This window comes from the organism of the source record quoted next, unplaced genomic scaffold (genome assembly GCF_019419815.1).
Source record: "Pyrus x bretschneideri cultivar Hongxiangsu unplaced genomic scaffold, Pyrus_bretschneideri_v1 Contig47, whole genome shotgun sequence".
Lineage (NCBI taxonomy): Eukaryota > Viridiplantae > Streptophyta > Magnoliopsida > Rosales > Rosaceae > Pyrus > Pyrus x bretschneideri.
Window position 1 is genome coordinate 15,020 of NW_025999784.1, and position 6,617 is coordinate 21,636.

The window sequence follows — 6,617 nt, forward strand, 5'->3', positions numbered from 1 at the left end:
CTGGATCAGCAGACGGCTCAGGGATAGTTCATTCACCTTGATGCCGATTATGGTCATTGTTGATTTTGGCATGATGTTTATGGCCGACTCACCATCCACAAGTATGCGGTTGACTTTGTGTTCCCTTACGTACCCCGAGACGAAGAAAGGACGGATGTGAGGCTTTGATCCCAGCAGTAGGTCTTCGTCAGTGAAGTTAATTGCGTCATGGGTGGCATAACATGTGGCACATTCATGTGGCTGAAGCTTCGAGCCTTCGTCGTTACTTTCTTGCACTTCGTGGTCGCCGGGACTTGCCAAGACTGTTGCTAGTGCTTTTCGCATCTTTTTTGGCAATTGTAACGCTTCCTCGATGCTAAAGTGTGTTGGCAGACCTTCTTCAGGTGTGAGGGTCTTTTCTACCTCAGTGGCGATAGCTTTGCCTTTTGAGGGCTCTTCTATTTCTACTTCAACCATGTGACAGGCGACGATAATGCACTGTTGGAAAAAGTCATTCGGGAAGTACTCGTGCAAGGAAACGGGAATGCGTGGCTCCTGCTCCATAGGTTCCCCAGCATATGTTGTCTTATCATCCTTTATGTTTCTTTTAGGCCTCCCATTGTTGCGGCAGTGGTGATTTCTTCTTTGTTCCACCTTTGGCTGTATGACTCGTGGTCTTGGCTTCCTTGTCTTTTTGTAGGTTGCCAATATCCATCCTTCTTCATCATCAGTATGTGCATCTTGGTCGCTTCCCTCCAGTGATGGTTGTGTAGGAGGTGCCGTGCAACTTGAGCATTTACGGGAATGGTCAGGTGTCACTTGGAGAGGCACGGGATCGAACGATCTAAACGCAATTGTAGTGGTATGCGTTGCGGCCGTGTCCTCAAGGTCAAGCTCAATTTGCCCTTGTTGTGCTAGCTTCATGATGAGTTCTTTAAGAACGAAGCACTTGCCAACAAGATGGCTCATAATACGATGGTACTTGCAGTACCTAGGATCATTTATGCGATTCATTTCTTCAGGACGCTTACATTCGGGTAGCTTAATCACCTTTTTTTCAACAAGTCATCTAACATGGCAGCCATGTCAGAGTCAGAAAAAGGGTACGTTTTCTGTTCCAGCTCTCTCAAGGTGTTCTTGTATCTGTCTTGGGTGCGAGAAGGCTCACCTTTCTTTATCTCCTTTGTTTTCTTCTTGGAGGAGATCTTGATGGGCGCTGAGGAGGTCTTGATGGGGGTAATGTTGACGGTGAAAGTTTCCTTAGCGGGCTTCTTCCCAGTCTTGTCTACATTTGGGGCGAATACTTTATCCTTCTTAAAGTTAGTAATCGGCTCCTTTTTCCCGTGATTAGCGATACTCAACTCCATGTCGTGGGAACGAGTTGCCAACTCTTCGAATGTTCTTGGTTTTATGCCTTGGAGGATGTAATGTAACCCCCAGTGCATGCCTTGAACGCACATCTCAATGGCAGAGGTTTCAGAAAGCTAATCTTTGCAATCCAGACTTAAAGAGCGCCATCTATTGATGTAGTCGACGACAGGTTCATCTTTCCACTGTTTCGTACTGGTCAGCTCTAGCATGCTTACAGTACGGCGAGTGCTGTAGAAGCGGTTGAGGAATTCCTTTTCTAGCTGGTCCCAACTGTTGATAGACTCGGGTAAGAGGTCGGTGTACCAGTCAAAAGCGTTACTTTTCAGCAAACGTGCGAACTGTTTGACGAGGTAGTCCCCCTCTGTCCCAGCATTGTTGCAAGTTTCAATGAAATGGGCGATATGTTGCTTCGGGTTGCCTTTTCCATCGAACTGCATGAATTTTAGGGGTTGATAACCCCTTGGCATCTTCAAAGCATCAATTTTCTTGGAGTAAGGTTTTAAGTACAGTACGGAGTCATGTAAGCTTCCTTCGTACTGTGTCTTAATAGTGCTTGCAATCATCTCCTGTAGCTGCTGGATAAAGAGAGATCCTATGAACGTTGTTGCTTGGTCTAGCTTCAGCTTATCTCTGACTTTCTCCGCTGGAGGCTCCTCTTCTTCGTCAACTTCTTTCTTTAATTGGCTAACATTTGGGTCGACTTTCACGTCGGGTCGCACATCTAGTTAGTTGACAAGTGCGGCAATCTGCAAGTCCTTCTCTTCCACAGTCCGTGTGAGCTTTGTGATTACTTTATTCATCTGAGCTAGTTGCTCCTTAATTAAAGTTGCTCCAGTGGTCATGACTTGCATGTTTGTACTGCCGCTCGAATCAACGTCGGAGAGTAGGGACTCTGAGTATTTCCTCGGGCTCTCCTCTCTTGACGCCCTTAGCGAGGCTAGGGTGATCACAGGCTCGTGCCTCAGGTGCTCTTGTTCCTTTGACAGAGTTAATGTAGGGGTGGAAGCCGTGGCAAAAAGAGCTCTTGCCTTACTTCGGGTTGTGATGCCCGAAATATCACCAGTTGCAGCGATGATGTTCTTGTTCTTCGCTTTGATTGCAGGAACAGCTTGATCCTTTCTTGATGCCATTTGCGTTTTTCGATGATTTGAGGATAGAGATGAGAGGTAGAGATATCCCACTAGGCGTGCCAAATTTGTAAACATGAAAAATTCCTGAAACAAGAAACAAGAATACGTGTACAAAATATATTTTTGTATTAATGATTTTGGGGTTACAATCTCTTTGTAATTTGATCCTCTGATTCTATCTTCGTAAGGTGTAAGTTTGTGGATGAGCTGTTGATTCAAAGGGTCGTCAGGGCTTGATCTAAGGATGACCAGTTGATGAATGGGTCTTCAAGGGGCGTTGGGCTTAATCTTGAAGAATTGGTGTATGGGTTTGTTGATTTTTTTGTTAATCCAAAAACGATGAACACTTTCTTCAAGGCCCGTCAGGGCTTGATCTCGAAGGTTGAAGGAAGTCTCTTCAAGGGCCGTCGGGGCTTGATCTTGAAAGGGGATTTGACGAAGAACGAAGAGGGTTTTACTGATCCTTCGGGATTTGCTTGAGAGCCTTAGAGTTTCAAAGCTTCAAGGTTTTGGTGTGTATGTAAAATTCCTTCCCTTTCCTCTTGATGGAGAAGGCTATTTATAGGCCAAGAGAGTGAATCACCACCATCCATTTTTTGGTGAAGTGAGTGGAGTTGGTAGGTGAAGTAAATGTGTAATGTAGGTGAAATGAATGGAGTTTGTAGGTGAAATGAATGTATGATGTAAGTGAAATGAATGTGTGATGTAAGTGAAATGAATAAATGTTGTAATTTTAATACATTAGTTAACATTTATTTCACTGAAATTTCGGTGTCTACAATAACCAAAGACTAATCGTTTAAGTGTGTTAAATAAAGGATTCAATTAAAAAAAATCCTTTCAAGCACATAACCCTAACTAATCCATTATCCTAAGCCTAATTGGCAAGATATATACATCAATTCAGCTAAACAACACAGATAAATAAGAACACGTGGTGTTCAGATTAGAAATAATACAAATCACTGACACTTATTTAAAAACTAAAAATAAATATATGAAATTTATCTTCACACAAAGTCTAATGCTAGTACAAAATATTAAAAACCTATGTCCAAGCAAGTGCTCAGTGCCCCCTTTCTTCCATATCCAAACTTTTTCCCCCTTTTTCTGCAGACCACTCTTCACAATAATTCTACACTCTTCTTGTGCCTTTCAATTATTTTAATTAATCAAAACATCAGATCATATTTTCAAAAACACCAAAAAACCCGAGCAAATCAAAATCACAAAATGGTCCAATGTTTTGATTCATTTTTATGATCAATTAATTATTTTCCCAGGCAGTAAAAAAAAACCCACAAACTCACAACCACAAAAAATTCCAATCGAACACATCGAATCACATATTCTGATGCACAAAAAGATAAATTACAAATCCAAGATGCACAAAAAAGATAAATTACAAATCCAACACGATATAAAATTCAGAAACAAATTAAAAACTGAGATGAAGACCATACCATGAGAAAGGTAAACACACAAAACTCTTCCAGTCAGATCCTAATTCCGCAGTCGGAAACTAAAATTGAATCCAATTGTAAACGATTTGGGGCAGGAATCGTAAGATCGATAAAACAATCAGAACACAATTTATAGGTTTGCACTAAACGCTGACAAAGCTAGCTTTCAAGAGGTTTAAAAAAATCAGCCACTCCTCAGATGGTGGGTGCAAACAAAATTCCAAAATGAAAAAACGAAGAATTGGGTTTGCTTCGATCAGTTTTTGCGAGAAAAAAAGTAGGAAGAATTGATAGCAAGAGAGACCAAGATGGAGAGCAGAAAAATTATGGATCTGTGAAGGAAAAGAGCACAGACAGAAGAAAACATCTAGAACACCCAGCCAAAGCATACAATCCAACGATGATCAACGCGTGGCCAAGATGGGTAAAAACGTCATCTCACTGTACCAAGCAGGCAAGACAATGGGTAACAAAGAAGACGCCAAGGGGTATTTTAGCCATTACACTGCTCATGAATAGTGCCACCGGGTTTTAGTATACAGATAATGTTAATTTCATGGAATAATTTTTGCCTATTTCATATATGTTAATTTCACTGACTTTGGAGAAGATTGAGTTTTGTGAAGAAGTTAAGAAATGTAATCTTACTTATTTTGAAATTGTATCAATTTACTCATTTTGTGTAATGAATTAACTAAATCTTCATTAATTTGATGACATGGTGAGCATCAAATGCGTAACTGGATTGATATGTAAGCCACATTTGCAACATATAACCTAAAAACTCATCAATTTATTGTATAATAGACATTTAATGTTACAAAAAGTGTAAATTGATATAGTTTCAAAACTCTAAGAAACAATTTGAAAAAATTAAAATTTAATGACCTAATTTAAATATCATCTTAAACTTTGAGAGCATAATATATAGTTAGGGCAAAAAACTTTACATGTTATAGAATTAGTGGGTGAATGCCCACTCAAAAGAATGCCCAAAGACTTAGTAATAGTGAGTAATAGTGTTTGATACTTTCAAAAGTATCATCATTGTATTTTGATGGTTGTAGTTACGAGAGTCGCTCTATAAATAGAGCACTCCATGCACTGCGAAAGAAAGCATGAGAAATAATATCAGTACCCATCCCTCTCTTTATCTGCCATCCTTTTTGTGTTATAGCTACTAAAGTTATAGTGTGATATTTTGCACATGCTTCGCTCCTGTCCTTAGAAAGGTTATCTCTCTAACTTTTGTTTATTTATAACACGTTATCAGCACAACTCTCTAACCTTAAATAGTTCACATCTCCCTTCACCGAAAGAAAGAAGAAAAAAAATGCTTCCTTTAAGGTTTTTCGTGTTTTTCTTCTTCTTCTGCTTCATCTGCGTGATGCACCCTTGCGATGAACTGCTAGCATCATGTCTGCTTCTCGTTCTAAATTTAACAGTTACTTATATCTTTGATTTCTTATTTGGTGCAGTTCCTGGTTTCTAACCTAGTGTTTATTTATGTTAATTTTACTGTAATCAAAGATGGTGCGGTACAATCGCCCATCTTGAACTGCAAATTTAATTTTCACTGCGATCAAAGATGGTGCGGTGTAATCGTCCATCTTAAGCTGCAAATTTAATTTTACTGCAATTTTAGGTGGTGCGGTATAATCGTCCACCTTGCTCTACATATTTAAATCGATTATATCTTGCTCTGCATATTTAAATTTTTTTGCTGTTCAAGTGGTGCAGAATAATCGTCCATCTTATGCTTGTTTCAATGAGAATGGTGCAGTACAACCGCCCTTCTCATTAATCATGAAAATCTCGAGCTTGAAGTTTCGAACGCTTATCATTTTTGGCCTGAAAATCAAAATGAAAAATTTGTAAGAATCAGAAGTTTTAACGATATATTCCTCCAGGAAGACATATTATTGCAAGTTCTTACACATCTCATTTTTCTTTTAGAAAGAAAAGAAAATGGCAAACTTGGCAATGCTTGATTTTGCTGCCCTGGACATTATTGGGAAGAATTACCTTACCAGGGTACTGGATACCAAGATCCATCTGGAAGCAAGGAATCTTGGAGATACCATTAGAGAAGAAAACAACTCATCCTCTCAAGATCAGGCAAAGACCATGATCTTTATTTGTCACCATCTTGATGAAGGACTAAAGAAGGAGTACTTAATGGTTGAAGATTTGTTAGCTCTCTGGAAGACATTGAGAAACAGATACAATCACCAGACAACGGTGATTTTTCCAAGGGCTCGCTATGAATGGACTCACCTAAGGATCTAGGATTTCAAGTCAGTGGTTGAGTACAATTATGCGTTGTTCATAATTACCTCTCACTGAATACAACCAGCTAATATCTGTGCTCTTGGTAGCTGAACAAAATAATGAGCTCCTGATGAAAAATCATCAGTCCCAACCTACTAGATCTGCACCATTCCCAGAAGTGAATGTTGCTTCCCTCGAAGTGAACGTCATATCCTCTGGTGGCGATAATCATAAACAAGGACGTGGTCATAAGCGAGGCCGGTGGAACAGGAAAGGCAAAAATCATGGTGGTCAGTTTCACAACCAAATTCCAAGGCAAAATTCAGGCCCGAGCTTTAAAAATGGAAATCGCCACAAAGGCAAAGCTCGTATGAACAATGCTCCTAGAAACTCTGATAAAGCC

General features: G+C 39.8%; 1 long non-coding RNA gene across 1 annotated transcript; it reads right to left on the minus strand.

The window, feature by feature from the left end:
* Positions 1–3,284: 3,284 nt before the first annotated feature.
* Positions 3,285–4,472, minus strand: LOC103963040. The gene is made up of 2 exons (XR_669625.3): positions 3,944–4,472; positions 3,285–3,632 (listed from the first exon to the last, which is right to left on the minus strand). It is a non-coding gene; the product is annotated as an uncharacterized LOC103963040 (long non-coding RNA).
* Between the last annotated feature and the right edge of the window lie 2,145 nt (positions 4,473–6,617).